Here is a 16,932-nt window from a genome sequence, read left to right on the forward strand (position 1 = left end):
TCATTTTTTCTGTGGTCCAAATAGAAAGATTCTTATGTTAGTCTTCTAACTATACCTCTGGGATATAAGTATTTCTTGAATGTATGAGTATGATTTTTGTATAGGAATGAATGGTATGTATGAGTTGTGTACATGATGTATATCAACGAATGGTGTGGATAAATGTTTTAAAATCTGTCATTAATAGAGATTTCAAATTATTTTTCAAATTGTTCTGGCTAATGGAAGGTCAAAAAATCAAAAAATAAATAAATGTATTGATTAATTCAAGGAAAACAAAGTTTCCTGACACTTTTTGTTTCACTTCAAGATGTGTCTTCTTAAGATAAGTTAAGATTTGTTGCAGTACTAGCAGTATTTTTGTTATTTATGATTAGAGGCCCAGCTTTACTGTCTTTGGCCCACCTCCAGTGTTGGTTTTGGCTCACGTGGTTTCAGTTACAGCCAGGCCAGGTAATCTCGGATTGAGACGTGATTCATTGCAAACAGCCTGAAAGCTGCTGGACGGAAGGGCGCCGTTCACAAACCCTTTTAGATGCCAGTGTAGAGAGCCTGGTATGAAGTATCTGGGAGTTATAGAGGGTCAGATCGGCTCCCCCAAAGCTTGAATGTTTTGGGGTGCCTCCTCTCTAACTTAAATATCCTTCACCAGAGCTTGCTAACACATTCAGACAGGGGCGAAAGGAGCCATGGAAGAGACAGAGGCGAAAGGAGTCATATAAGAGACAGGGGCGAGGGGCCCTCAAAAGGGGCCACCCATACAGGCTGTGAAGAAATGGATACAGCATTCAGTGGCTTGGAGTGGACACGTTATTCTTTCATACATTAATGTTTACGAGCACCTACAGATAATTTTATGAGTCCGCGCTCGCATCTGTATATAAGGTTTGTGCATCATAACCAAGGGACGGCTTTTTGGCGCCCTAGAACATTGGTGAAGTCCAATTCCTGCCAAACTGCCAAAAACCACAAGTTTAGACAAACTGCCTAAAAAACAAAAGTTTGGACAACTGCAGGCCTCTTCACAGATTCAGAGGCACGTTCATAGCGTAGGGACCATAGTACCGATACCGGCAACCCTTCCCACGCGTGATGAGCATAGCACGCCCTGCAATAAATGAGCACACAAGACAAGTTTGTTGGGTAACATTCTGCTGCAGGTTTATTTCATACAAGGAGTATGCCAGCTTGGTGGGTTAACTTACGGTCGATCCAGGGGCAGGCAGCGGTGACTCACCTAAGCTGCCCTGCCCGCCTGATGCACCGTGGCCAACCCAAGGTGCTGCCATTTATGTGGGGATTCTCCCCCTTAAATACCTTGGACCACCAGTCCATCCCTTTACTCATGCCTTTTAGGGGGCATAGCATAGCAAAGCAAGCCCCCGGTTGCTCAGGCTTACAACCGCCCCAAAGGACAAACGGGGCGCCAACAGGGTTTGTTATAGGGCACCCCTATTGTGCTCCTGAAGAGGGCACCCCTATGTACCAATCAGCCTCCGGATCGCCCTGTAACTCTGCCAACGCCAGGATGTGGCCGTGGTCCTTCTGCCATCAGTCAAGTCAAGAGACTGATTTATTCTGGAAAGGAGCTTCGGGCTTTCTGTGCTCCTCTCAGCTCTCAAGGCGAACACCTTGACTTGATGACGCGTGTCGATCATATAGCACATAGCTGCCTGACCTGTAACTGCCACTTTTAAACCCTACCTTGAGACCGCTTGTGTTTTTGATTAGCCCTTTGCTCGCTCATCGCAAAACCAACAACTTTAAATGGGCTTTAATCAATGCCCGCTCTCTTCCTAAGCATAAAAGTTTAATTGCGGTCTTTATAGAAACTCAGTGCCTTGATGGGCTTTTTATCACAGAAACCTGGAGCGATGACTCTTGTAGCCCCGATTTCGCAGCAGCGATTCCTAAGGCATATGCTCTATTCAGGTGGGATAGACCACTAAGGGGGGGGGGTGGACTGGCCTCAATATACGGGAGCAAACTCACGGCTATCTGCAATGCAGTTGGCAACATTGACTGCGAAGCATTTCAATTCAAACTTCCAGATTGAACCCGGTGATTTTCACTGGGATTCTTTTATATCGTCCACCTGGGACCAGCAAAAACTCTTTCTTATAATCTTTTCAAGTTCTAGCTGAAACTAACCTCTTATTTCATCCCTTCTCCATTTTGGGAGACTTTAACTTTTATTTGGAAGTAATAGAGGACAAAGATACTGCTAAATTGCTTGATATTTTAAAATTTTTAGGACTCAATCAGATCATCACGGATTCCACACACCTAGCTGGTCCCACGCTAGATGGTCTTTTTACTAACAACCTGTCCATAAAAATTCATAATGTATCTCCGGTGGTGTGGTCCGACCATTATACAATCTCTTTTAATACTGAAAGCGTTTGTGGACATTCCCAATTAGCGAAACCCCCGGTTCCCGTCTTGAACAAGGCTTGGAGTAAACTCAACTCCAAAGTATTAGCTCCGACTCTAAAATACAACCAACCGTTATTTTCTTCTGATGCTGAATTAGCTTCCAACAGCTATTCAGATTGGCTATCAGACACTTTCCGCCATCTTGGCCCCGCCAAAGTTCAATGCACTCGTAGAAAGGAACCGTCAGCAGCTTGGTTCACTGAAGCCCTGAGGCTCGAAAAGAAATCCTGTAGAAGGATCGAAAGGAGTTGTAGGAGGAAGTATGAAGACCTAGGGAGTCGGGCATATAAGACTACGCTACCTAGGTATAAAGACGTTATTGTTAAGGAAAAAAGTAAATACTACACGACCTTGATAGATAAAGCTTCTAATTCTACCAAGGAGTTATTTCAGGTGGTCAAGAAACTTACGACAATCTCTAACAGTAATGACTCCTTTCATAATCAGGTGTTCTGTGATTCCTTGACAAACTCTTTTAAATAAAAGGCCAATGTAATCTTTAATAACTTTGATAATAACAGCATCCCTCCTCTCGAGCGATTTATTCAGCAAGGGCAGGTGGACTCCTCCTTTTACGAATTTACCTCTATCACGCCTGAACAAGTCACAACATTGCTTCTGCAAATCAAATCTGGATCTCCCTATGACCCCTGTCCAGCAAAGATACTCAAACTCACCCCAGAAATATTCGCCTGGAACCTGTCAAACATTTTCAAAATCATGTTCTCCACAGGCGTGTTTCCACAAACTTGGAAACAGACATCTATTCTCTCGCTCTTAAAAAAATCTAACCTTAGCTGCACTGATACTGATAACTATCGTCCACTACATGCCAAAATTATCGAAAAAGTAATGAATATTGCACTATCTCAATATATTCAGGACAATCAACTGTTACAAAATACTCAGTTTGGCTTTAGACCAGGACACAGTACCGAAACAGCCCTGGTCAAAGCAACGGAAGAGGTGAGGATGACGGATGTATAATGGGGGTTCCGCAGTCATGATCCTTTTGGACTTATCGGCTGGGTTCGATACAGTGGATCATAAATCCCTTATCCATTGTTTAGCGGCGATAGGAGTTAAGGGCAAGGCGCTTGATGTGCTCACCTACTTTCTTAAAAACAGGATACAAACGGTAGCGTTGGGTAAATACGAATCTACCCCTTACTCATTGCCTTGTGGAGTCCCTCAGGGCTCATCTTTGAGCCCCACGCTTTTTAATGAGTACGTGGCAAAATTGGCCCGCTCATTTAAAGTTTCAGGATGGATGTAACCTCATACGCTGACGACACTCAATTGATGATCTCAGTGGTCAATAATGAGCTGTCAGGCCCTCAAAGATGCTGAGACTCTATAGAGGCTGGCAGCCGATGGATGAGTAAAAATTGCCTGAAACTCAACTCAGGAAAAACTGAGATTATTGTATTCGGGAAGCCATCTCCATCTTGGTCCCCTAATTGGTGGCCTGAGAAAGTTCCTCAACCTCCCTTCCCGTTCTCAAAGGAAAAAGTCTGGAAGTCATCATTGACGGCAATCTTAACATGGGTGCCCATGAACCAGCAGTGATCTCCTCAGCCTATTACATTCTGAAAATGATCAGGAAAATACTGCCCTTCAGTGGCATAGCAAGGGGGCGGGATGAAGGGGGCGGTCTGCCACAGACAGCATGAGTTTTGAAGGCGGCAGCCTCCCACGCTCTAAGCTGACGTTTTCGGGGCGGCAATCACCCCCCGCTCTTCAATCTGCCGCAGAGAGGTAGCAAATGAGCACCCTCCCCCACTCTTTGATTCGTCCCCAGCTGGGAGGCAAACATGGGTACCGCCACAGGCGGCCAAAGTGCTTCCTACGCCACCGCTGCCCTTCATTCCTGACAATTATAGGAAAAATGTGATCGTCGCACTAGTCCTAAAAAAATTGGACTATTGCAAGGCGAATGACCTTTACAACACGGTCGTTACGACGCGGTACGTTTACATCGCAGTACGTTTACATCACGGTCATTACAACGCAAGTCGTTACAACGACTTGTGCTGGATGGCGCTATACACTAAGGAATATGACCATGAATATGATCTACTATTCCAACACCTTCCCTACTGTTACGTAGGCTGGAGTTGGAATAGCAAACCATACTATTCCTAAGTCCAGCGCCCTCCAGCACAAGTCGTTGTAATGACTTGCGTTGTTATAACTGCGATGTAACATACCGAGGTGTAACAACAGCGTTGTAACGTCACATATTCCTATTGCAATAGTCTCTATTTAAACATGCAAGAAAAGCATTTGAATCGGCTGCAATTGTTATGTTATGTTACGGGATTTTGTATAGCGAGTGAATCACCCTGGGGCATCTCAGCGCTTGCTTTGTTCTATTCAGAGGGAGAGTGAGCGGGAAGATGGAAAATCCTTATTTGTCATTATGGAGCAAGGAATAGCAAGGTTTTCAGTTTTTTCTTGAAAGTAGTAAAGGATGAGAATTTTCGAATGTCGATTGGCAGCAGATTCCAGTATCGGGGCGCCAGATAAGAGAATGACTTAGCTCCTGTACGTGCTCGCCGGATTCTAGGTGTTTTCAACAATTCCAAGGTGTTGGAGCGTAGGTTTAAGATCGGTGTTTTGTTAATTAGTTTATTGGCCAAGTATTTAGGACCCAAGCCGTTTAGGGCTTTAAACGTGAGGCAACAGGTCTTGAAATAGGCCCGCTTCCTGATAGGAAACCAGTGTAGTTCAGTTAAAATGGGGGCTGAAGAAGAGCTGGCCGGCCGGTGCAGAATCATTCGGGCCGCCGTGTTCTGAATGACTTGAAGTTTTCTTAACAGAGAAACACCGAGTTCGGCCAGCAATTCATTGCCGTAATCGAGGCGGCATATCACCATCGCCTGAACTAATGTTTTCCGGTGTTTGGTGGGGAGATACGGCAGCATCTTTCTTCAGCAGCCGAAGGCTGTAGTAACAGGAGCTGGAGATTGAGGCAATATGGTCTTTCATAGAGAGGGTTTTGTCTAGTATGAACCCCAAATTCTTCATGCTATCCTTCGGGGTCGGGGCCGGACCCAGGTCTTTAGGCCACCAATCCGGAGACCAAGAGAGAGAGGCTTTTCCTACTAGTAGTATCTGGGACTGGACGGGACGCGGACGGGCGCAGACGGGCGCAGACGGGCGCAGACGGGCTTGTTTTTGGCGCGCCTGCGGCGCGCCCGCTGCACGCGTCCGCTGCGCGTGCGCTGTTGACTCGGCATTTTATGCAGATTTGTGAAGCACTAGACCGCCTCCTCCTTGTAGCCCCAAGATGGCGGCTGTCCCAAGGAGGAGTCCGGTCTGTCCCGGGACCCCCAAGAGTATCGGGTCGCTCTGTGGAGCTTCGTCTATGCGGTGAGTACAAAAAACAGTGCTCAAGTTTAAAAACACAGGTAAAAACGGTTAGCAGCAAAGATGAATAAAACCAACAGTTTTAAAACACTCGCCTACTCTAGCACCACGCAGAAGAGGTTCCCGGCTTCCGCCTCAGGAAAAAAGCTGGTTCAAAATGCGCTGATAGAATGACCCTTAAGCTTTCTAAGTTTCATTCCATTTCTCAAGGACTTCGTAAGCTACACTGGTTTCCTCTCCGCAGCCGGAAAAAATGTAAAGCCTTATGCCTTATGCATAAAGGATTGCACAATACAGGTCCGCAATATCTCAGGACGGCTTTCAAATGGTACATCCCCAACAGAGTTCTCTGTTCTGCCAACCGTAATACCCTAGATGTTCCCAGAATCAAAAAAGCAAACCGGTGTGGACGGGGCATCATTTATGGCACAGCCAAGTTATGGAATAGCCTTGCGCCACACGTTAGAGCCGTTTCCTCCTTGTTGGCATTCAGGAAGGAGATCAAAACTTGGTTATTTAACAACTAAAGCATTTTGGTCTAGGTTTTACTGACATAATATCAATATCAAAAATATAGATGTCAAAAATATAGATAAAAAATATAGAATGCAAAAATATTGACTCCCTACATAGGTAAATACAAAAATATTGAAAAAAATATATAGATGTTAAAAATATAGTTGTACAAAATATCAATTTTTATATATATTAATATATATATATTTCTATTTTCAAATGCCGCTGCCGTCAATGTTCACTCGGGTCCACATTTCAAATGAGAGCGCCTATTCTCGCATTGGAACAAAGACGGCAGAGGCATTCGAAAAAGGAAATATTCCGAAACGCGTCATGCCACACTGCTCATGCTGGAATAAAGAAAGGCTCTTTGGAGATCTGAGTGGGCTTTGATCTTTTCACAAAGGAAAAGGTTGTTGGACTTTATATATATATATATTCAACTCGATGAACTGCAATCCCCAACCTCCGCCAGGCGATGGAGAAAGCACGAACTCTTGCAGGCAGAATCAATATTTTATTATTCACTAGGAGCTGCACTTCTGCACGACTCTCAGGTTTGTGTCGTTTGTGCCAGGGCCGGTGCCTCTGCCAGATGCCGGGAGAATCCTGTAACATCACCGCCAGCAGCTGGAGGCTTGGTGAATAAGGAGGGTGTCTGGCGCCTTCCACATCTGTTGGTGGTGCTTGTGGTTTATTCAGGGCTGAAGTCCTAAAAAAGAAGTGGGGGGACTCACCAAGTTGGGCAGAATGGGTGTGACATCACAGGAAGTGACATCACGGCACAACATTGCATGTGCATCACAGGAAGTAGCATCGCAACCCTTGACCACACAGGAAGTGACATCAGATCTTGAGACCTCACAAATGTTTAGCAGGTCTATCATGAGTGCAATTGAGCGCAAAACAATATTTAACAAATTAGATTTTGCATTGGGGTTGAGCCAAAATATTGATGCAGCCCAGACACAAAATCTGGGCCTCAATTTATACATTTTTGTTTTTTAACTCTGCCACAAAGAAATTGTCAACAAGGAAAAATGTGGCAGTAAATCTGTCCTGCTTAATAGGTTGTAAACTCTGCATTTTTAAAATATCTTATGGGGCTGAAGAGATGTTTGTTCAGCAGCTAAATCTCAGGGAATAATAATAACGTAAAATAACTCTGGAGGCACACATCTGCTGGAGAGATTTGTGTTTTGTCAAGTCCTAGTTTTGAATCAAAGTAGCATAGAGGGTTAATGTGCCTCCTGCAAAGCACATCATGTAACACAAGGCTGACAGATTTTTATTTTATGTAAAAGGAAAAGCCTGATAGAGACGACTGGTCATGCCCGCTCTGCCGGACCAAGTTCATGACAGAAATGACTGAAGGCCCAGGCGATTGGAAACTGGGCCTGATTAATAACAGATCCTTACCGGCACACACCACAGACTTCAGGCTATTAACAGAGAGCGAAGAACTCGATGTCCCGTTTATGACTGAAACATGGCTGACAGATGATTCCTCCCCTGACAGAGTCCAAGCACTACCCCCAGACTTCCTCATACAGCGTCAGGATAGGGTGGGAAAAACGGGAGGCGGTGTAGCCATCTTGCATAGAAGTATTCTAGATTGTGTTATCACCCCAATTATTACAAACAACAGTGAGGCGATACTATTCACCCTCAGAATCTTCCCCAATAGTTCCTTTTCAGGTACGCTGGTATATAGACCGCCAGGTCCTGCCTCTCCGTTTATTGAGGAGTTACCTGGCCTTGGTTCAGATATGGTGGCATGTAAGAGCTCTACTACAATTCTGGGAGGGGCGGATTCACAGAACTAACTTAAGACAAGATCCTAAACTTACTACTTTTGGTATTCACAGAAGTTAGGATTTTGTCTTAAGTTTGTCTTAAGACAAATTTAAGACAAACTTAAGACAGTCTTAAGACAGACTTAAGACAGTCTTTTTTTTTTTTTTTTTTTTTTTTTTTTTGAAACCGTTTATTGCAATCTCAAATATATACAGGTAGGGGCCTACAACCTTCTGGCCGGCCGCTAAAGTGACGATAACAAATGACATACATACAATGAGGCACTTAGCTTTACATAGACACTAAGGCAGGAGGTATCCACAACGCGGGCCATATGGCTCTGAGCCCACAATACGGTTTCATTTTATACAACACAACAACATAAATAAACACACACCCGCAAGGCAACCCACGATCGAAAGTGGCAGCACGTGCTCCTCAAATGGGGGACCCCAAACCATCCACTGAAAACCCCCGAGAGGGGAAGGGAAACAGGTCTGGGACCGGGAGAATACTGTGCTCGGAACTGAGGGAGGGAGCAAACTAGGGGGATGGAGCTGGTGAAGCGGGAGGCAACAACGGCGGCTCGCAGATATCCCCGCGGTAGGCGTTCCAGGGGCCCCATATCTTCACCCATGCCCCAGGCTTACCCCGCGCCACATACACCACCTTTTCTCGGGACATGCACCAATCCATGTGTTCTTTCCAGGCCGACACCGCCGGGGACCTCTGGGACCCCCACAGCTGTGCAACGTCCCGTTTAGCCACCATATAGCCCAGAGTCACCCATCGCGTCTGCGGAACCGAGTAATCGGTCGGTTCCCACACATTCAGCAAACATCTCCTCGCTTCAGGCAACAGCGCGACATGCGTAACCGCTCGCAGGACCTCATGCACACCACGCCAGAATCGCTCCACCCTCGGGCATTCCCACAAAATGTGCAAAAAGGTCGCTGAAGCACCACACCCACGCTTACACAATCCGTCCTCGGCATAGCCCATACGCAGAAGCCTTGGCCCCGTCATGTACACCCGGTGGAGTATCTTAAGCTGGACGAAACGAAGGCGAGCCGGGATGGCCACCTCCTTCGGAGAGGCCACCGCGGAAATCCAGTCCTCGTCGTCCAACTCCAGCCCATCGGCAACCCAGGCCTCGCGGAGGCCAGTCAGTAAGCCCAAACGATCATTTATCAATTTCTTGTAAATGAGGGAGATCGTGCTGTCCGGAACATGGCCATCTAGCACTCGATCCTCCAGGGGGGAGGACTCCGGGATGGAGGCCACGTCTGGGAAGACGGAGCCCAGCGCGTGACGGACCTGCAGGTACCGAAAGTATTCACTGCCCCGCAGCTGAAACTCCGCCTGCAACGTCTCGAATGTTTTAAATCCTCCCCTCGTCCAGAGATCCCCCACTGTACTGATGCCTATAGTGTCCCACTGCTCAAAGCCCTTCGAGGTCCACAGAGAGCCCAACCTCTCAGACGCATACAGCGGTGACGCCCGGGTCAAACGGTCCTTCCAGCCCATAGCTGCATTAGCCGCGTGCCATACTCGCACCATGACACGCGTGGGTCCCGTCAAGCGGGAATCGGGCACACTAGCGTAGAGCGCTCGATTGTAGTCGCCACCGGGTAGGAGCATCTTGTCCATTTCAAATGCCGGGTTTAGGGTGGGCCCATAGAGGCCCTGATTAATTGCAGCTAACTGGGAGGCCCAGTAATACCGTTTAATATCCGGGAGGGCAATCCCTCCGTCGTACCACGGGAGCGTCAACTTTGCCAAGGCTATACGCGGCCTCCCATCCCAGAACAGGCGGCGCTGTAAACCTTCCACTTCACGGAAGTAGCGCGCTGGGACCAAGTCCATAGTGTTCTGGAGAGCGTACAGGAAGCGCGGCAGTGACATCATCTTGAACAACGCCGCCCGGCCGAGCGGCGAAAGTGGCAAGCGCCTCCAGCGCGCGACATCCTCCTTCAAGCGCTGGAGGGGGGGAAGCAAATTTCGCTCGTAGCGGGCCACCGGGTCCAGCGTAATGTAGACACCCAAGTATCGAAATCCCTCCGAGGCAATCTGGATCGGACAGCCCCGCGGGAGGACAGGAGCCTCCCCGGAAAGCACATAGACACAGGATTTGGCCCAGTTGATGACAAGGCCTGAATTGCGGCCAAAAGAGTGCAGAACATCAACCAGGACAATCAGTGATTTGCGCGGGGAGGCTAAGTACAAAAGGATGTCGTCTGCATAGAGAGACACTCGGTCCTCATACTCAGGGGTCCAACGGAGACCTCGGATAGAAGGGTGCCACCGCAGCCACTCTGCCAGGGGTTCCAAGGCCAGTGCGAACAGGAGCGGCGACAGGGGGCAACCCTGTCGCGTGCCCCGTCCCAGCCCGAATGGGGCCGAGACTCGACCATTCACCACCACCTGTGCAAGTGGGTCCGAGTACAACAATTTGACCCAGCTGATGAAACCCGGCCCAAAGCCAAATTTCGCCAGCATCGCCCAGATGTACGGCCACTCGAGTGTGTCGAACGCCATAGTGGCGTCCAAAGACGCCAAGATGGCCGGCTCCCGCACGAACGGAACACGCGCTAGCACGCCGTGCAGGCGTCGCAGATTAAGAGCCGTATTGCGGTGGGGGATAAAGCCGGACTGGTCTTGGTGGACCAGGTCGCCCACCACGCCGACCAGCCGGTTGGCGAGCACCTTGGCGAGGATTTTAGGTTCCGCATTCAAGAGCGAGATAGGCCGATAGGATGTGACCCGATCTCGAGGTCTCCCCTCCTTGTGGATGACCACGATGGTAGCCAGACGCTGGTCCGGCGGGAGGGAGCCCCGCGAGTGGGCCGCAAGGAACATTGCGCGGAGGTGGGGTGCCAGTACATCCGGTCGCAGCTTGTATAACTCGATGGGAATGCCGTTCGGGCCCATGGCCTTGCCAGAAGCGACCGAACGGATGGCGAGGGCGATTTCGTCCGAGGTGGGGGCGGCATCCAGCAGCTCCCTGTCCTCCACAGAAAGGGAGGGGAGCGCGATGTCACGCAGCAGGGCATGGGAATCCTCCTCCGAGCAGGGAGAAACCGGGGAATATACCTCGCGGAAATAATCCGCGAAGCAAGAAACAATGCCTTCCGGCTCAATGACACGCACACCATCCGTCCTCTCAATCAGCGGGACCACACGACTCGCTCTCTCCTTCTTATCCAGCCACGCAATCAACTTGCCCGCCTTATCACCCACATCATACAATCGCCCCTGTTGCTCTCTGCTGAGGCCCCTGGCCGCCTCTGTGACGAGGGCCCTATAGGCCGCCTGCTTAAGGTGCAGAACGTGGAGCGCAGCGTCAGTCACCCCACTCCCCAAATCACCCTCCAATTCAGTAATTTCGGCCTCCATCCGGGTCACCTCCTCCTGTGCGCGCCTCCGGGCATGGGAAATAAAGGAGAGGGCCTCCCCTCTCAGCACTGTCTTGAAAGCCTCCCACAGGGAGATAGCCGACAGGACTGACCCCACATTCTCCTCGAAATACCGTTGCAAGGATTTAATCAAGTCAGCGCGAATAGTGGGGTCGCGCAGGTACCAAGCGTTGATTGGAGCTACCCTGCCCTCCCCCCTCGGGAAGACACCAAAGTGCAACAGGAGCGGGGAGTGATCTGAAATGCCCCTCGCCAAATGGCGCACCTCCCCCACCCTCCCGGCATAGGCCGCAGGGACAAGGATATGATCAAGCCGCGAAAGGCTACCATGGGCACCCGAATGGAAGGTGTACTGCAGCTGAGTGGGATGCTTTAAACGCCAGCAGTCCACCAATCCCAGTGTGTCCAAAAGGCCCGACAGCCACGCCTGTGCCCGGGGGAGGCCCCTAGGGGGATAACGATCCATAGTCCCAGAAACCACCGCGTTGAAGTCCCCCCCAACCACCAGAAGCCCCCCCGGAAGGTCAAGAAGGAGGCGTCCCAGGTCCGCAAAGGTGGTGGACTGTAACCCCGGTGGGACGTACACTGAGACAAAGACGACTACTTTGCCCTCCATTCTCCCCACCAAAACAGTGTAGCGTCCCCTCTCATCATGGCGCACCTCGTCTATTTCTAGCGGGAGCGAGGTCTTGACCATAATGCCCACCCCTCGTGAGCCTGACGTAAAGCCCGAGTGGGCCACCAAACGATAACCACGTCGATTCATGGCACAAAAGGAGTTACCAATAAGGTGTGTCTCCTGCAGAAAGACCACATCAGGCGAAATCCGTTTCAGATATTGCAGGACCACACCCCGCTTAATCCTATCCCCCAGCCCGTTAACGTTCCAGGACAACAAAGTCAGGTCCCTACCCCCCATCACATACAGAAGCCATCATTTGTCCCCCCGAGAGCAACTCAAAAACACCAGTACAATAAAGGGCTTGCCTTGCGGTAGAAACGAACCACACCCCACCCCAACCCACCCATCCCAACAGAACTCCCCCCACCCTGCACCCCTGCATGAGCCCAAACAGCCCCCCCAAAGTGCAGTGTGCCTGTCGCCCCATAGAAAGAAAACTAACTAGTCCCCCAGAGGAGGAGGGAGATCCCCCAAGAGACCCCGCACGACCTCCACAGGAGGGGAACTTACCCTAGCAGTCAATGGTGACAATGGTGACAATAACACAGCCCGGAGCAAGGCCTACCATTAGTCCCTTAGGCCTGACCCGGCGGGCCCTCCCCACCAACCGCACCCCCCCGCCCCCCCGGCCCCGATCTCCGGGCAAAGTGTCCAGCCCATCCCCGGCCGCCTCGGGACGATCAAAAAAGTGCGTGCGGCCATCTACCTCCACCCTCAGCTTAGCTGGAAAAAGCATCGAATATTTGAGATTCAGGTCTCGTAGGCGACGTTTGACACCCAGAAAGCTTAGTCTCTGCTTTTGGACCGCCGGGGTAAAGTCAGGATAGAAATTAATATCCATGTTGTCAAGTCTGACTGGCCCTTGGAGCCTAGAAGTCTGCAGGATAGCGTCTCTGTCCCTAAAATTGAAGATCCGGGCGATGAGAGGCCTCGGAGGGGCGCCGATCTTAGGCCTACCCCCGGGGACCCTATGGGCCCGCTCCACTGCAAAGAATTTGCTCAGCCCCCGAGGCTGTAGGTGGGTGAGGACCAGGTCCTCCACGAACAGATCCGCTGCCTCCGCCTCTCGTCCCTCCGGCACCCCGATAATGCGGACGTTGTTTCTCCGGGCCCGACCCTCGGAATCCTCCAGTCGACGATTCATCAGGGCGCTCGCCTGGCCAAGCCTGCGCACCTCCTGTTGGAGGGCCGCCACGTCAGTTGTGAGGCCCGAGGTAGAGTGGGCCAAAGAATCGACCCGGTCATTCGTTTTAGACAGATCGGCTCTCACGAGGCCCACGTCCACGAGGACCGAGTCGATCTTCTGCGCCAGAGTGTCAAAGCGCTGGTCCACCGAGGCCTTCATCTCGGCGATGGCGCCCATGACGTCCCGGAGGGTCAGGTCCGTGGGCGGAACAGGAGCATCAGTCGGGCCCGTGGGGGACCTACGCAGCACCTCTGGAGATCCCTTCTGGAGGGTGTAGCGGTCCATGTTATTGGATTGTTGGGCCGTGCCACGACGGGTCGACTTCACCTTGGCCCGGTCGCCATCTTGTTTTGTGGCCATGGTCGCAATCCCCAAATCGAGCCAATCTCCTCAGAAAGGGGGCAGACAATCCCGTTCAAGGGCTCCGGGGGGGGGCGACCACCGCCCCTCAGGACGGTTCGCAGCCGGCGGGCCGGCAGGGCAGCCCAACGAGGCCACAGCACCGCACACCGCCCCGCAACCCAACCTCGCCTGGCAGCGAGGAGGGCGCAAAAGCGAAAGTGAAAGCGCGGGGCACGCGAGCCACCCAGCCTCGCCCGCCGCTGTTGTTCACTTTGTGTCCGGATCGCCCCACAACTCCAATACGGGGGGCCGGCGTGGAGAAGGCCGCAAACCTCAATCGATGCTCCTGCCGGTGTCCGAGGTCCGATTTAAAAACGGAAAACGGGCGTCACCTCTGCTCGGGCTCACAAATACAGTCCCCTCATCTGGGACAGGATTCTGTCAGGATTTATGCAGGAGGTCGCGGAGGTCCTCGGGAGCCTCGCACCTACGTGGCCATCTTGGTTGCGCGCTAGGCTCCTCCGACTTAAGACAGTCTTAAGACAGACTTAAGACAAACTTAAGACAGACTTAAGACAGACTTAAGACAGACTTAAGACAAAATCCTAACTGTCTGTCTTAAGTCTGTCTTAAGTCTGTCTTAAGTTTGTCTTAAGTCTGTCTTAAGACTGTCTTAAGTCTGTCTTAAGACTGTCTTAAGTCCGTCTTAAGACTGTCTTAAGTCTGTCTTAAGTTTGTCTTAAGACAAACTTAAGACAAAATCCTAACTTCTGTGAATACCAAAAGTAGTAAGTTTAGGATTTTGTCTTAAGTTAGTTCTGTGAATCGTGCCCGGAGACTTTAATCTGCATCTTGATAAACCAGATATTGCAATCACAAGAAGATGAATTCCGGACATGGAGGCCATGCAACTGAAACAACTGATACCCTCGAGCACCCATGTAAAAGGTCGTATATTGAAAGCCATCTTCGCTAATGAGGGGAATTTAAGGATAGGGACTCCTATGCCAATACCAGGGTCAGACCACTACGTCACCCCGATCTTACTCACAAAATCACAGACAACAATCCATCTCTAAATCATCTGGGATGAGAAAGAAATGGCCTAAAAGGCTACCTGATAACATAAAGGCTACACTAGAAGATCACGCTCCAGCTCTGAGAGATGACGCGGAAGAGGCAGACAAATCATGGAGCAATCGGCTTAACAAAGCCGCCGTCCTCCATTCGCAGACGTCCAGGCAAAATAAGCCCATGAGGAGGAATAAAGCGCCGTGGTTCAATGAACATTTGATTTTGATTAAAAAATCCTGCAAGAAAATGGAAAGACAGTGGAGGAAAAATTATGATCCTGCGATCAAAAGCCAATAAAAACTGGCAATTAGAGTATATCATAGAGAGATGATGCAGGCCCAGGCCAAATATTTTGAAGATAAAATCAATGAGGCACAGAACAGCTCAAAAGAGCTGTTCAAAGTAGTAACAACTGCTAATCAGGAACTGAATCCCCAGCCGTCATCCACAGGAAGATGACATCAGATGGTGAATTTTTTTTAAAACAAGGTGGAAATACTGTATGAGAATCTGCAACAGAATAGAAACACCTTAAAAGATGACTCCCTCACTGATACTATTGAGAATGGGAACATCAACTTAGGAAAGGGTCTAGACCATTTTGAACCGATAGGGGTGGATGACTTCACCGTTATCCTAAAAAAAATAAAGTCTCCACAAGATCCTATCACACCTGACATCCTGTTCCAGGCCAGCGGCCCCAGAGCACAAACAGCCACAGCAGCCTTGAGATCGCTCTCCTTCTCCCAAGGCCTCATCCCGAAATCGTGGAAACACGCGATCTTTCGGCCATTACTTAAAAAATCACAGCTAGATCCAACAGAACCTGGAAATTATCGCCCCATTTCCCTTCTACCATTGCTAGGCAAAATTGCCGAAAAAAGTGTCAACCAGTCTCTATCCCAATATCTAGACGAGAACCACCGGCTCCGCCACACACACATGGGATTCCGACCCCATCATAGCACAGAGTCAGGCTTGCTGGTAGTAACCGAGGAACTAAAGAAAGCCCTGGATCAGGGATGTACAGCGGCCATCCTGCTATTAGACCTAAGCGCGGCATTTGACACGGTAGCACATCGCACATTGATTAATCGATTAAAGGATGCAGGCATCACAGGCATAGCGCTAAAATAGCTCACCTCATTTCTGGATGAGGGAACCTTCCAACTGATGGAGGGTGAACACCTTTCAGACATCCTCCAACTCTCATGCGGAGTTCCACAGGGCTCGGCATTGAGTCCGACTCTTTTTAATGTTTATATGCAGCCATTGGCTAAGATAGTACAAGAATTCGGCTTGTCCATAGTTTTGTACGCCGACGACACGCAACTAGTGCTGTCAGTGACTAATGATCCCCTGTCCATAGACAATTATCTAGGCCCCTGCATGTCAAAGATAGCGAACTGGATGTGTGAATGCTCATTGAAACTAAACGGAGACAAAACCGAACTGATGTTCTTGGGAAATCCCAGCATACCCAGGAATATCGGCGGCTGGCCAACCCAGTTAGGGGAATCCCCAACCCCCAAGATGGTCATAAGAAATCTAGGAATTTGGCTGGATGAAAATTTAAGTATAGAGACCCAAGCAAAAAAACATCAGGCAAATGCTTTGGTTTGCTTAAAATGCTCCGAAAAATCCTACCCATCCTGCCCCTACAATCTCGCAGAACGGTGGTACAAGCCCGATTCTGTCACAGTTGGATTACGGGAACTCACTATATCTTGGAGCATCAGAATATGTTATCCATCGGCTACAGGTGGTCCCAAACGCCGCAGCAAGGACTCGGCTTCAAATACTGAGAAGGGTATCAGCCAAGCCGGCCCTGAAGACCCTACACTGGCTCCCAGTTCAGGAGGGGATCACCTTTGAAGCAACATGCATCGCACATAGAGCCACGAACAATAGAGGACCTGCTCTAATAGAACAACTGGTGGGTCACTAGATCCCAGGCAGGGATCCAAGGTCCTCCGCAGACTTTCTAATGCAGCAAGTCAGAATAAACAGAGCTGGATGGGGAGGAAGATCCTTCCGACAACTGCCCCCAAAACTTGGAACTCATTACCCAAAGATTTACGCTTACTAGCTGAGGAAGTAGCCTTCAGGAA

General features: G+C 49.8%; 1 protein-coding gene across 1 annotated transcript in view; it reads left to right on the forward strand.

The window, feature by feature from the left end:
* The window catches only part of SLC43A1 (solute carrier family 43 member 1), a 375,520-nt gene that overhangs the window by 53,212 nt on the left and 305,376 nt on the right, over positions 1-16,932 (forward strand). The gene's annotated exons all lie outside the window — the stretch shown is intronic.

Source organism: Triturus cristatus, chromosome 4_1, assembly GCF_964204655.1.
Source record: "Triturus cristatus chromosome 4_1, aTriCri1.1, whole genome shotgun sequence".
NCBI classification, from domain to species: Eukaryota; Metazoa; Chordata; class Amphibia; order Caudata; family Salamandridae; genus Triturus; species Triturus cristatus.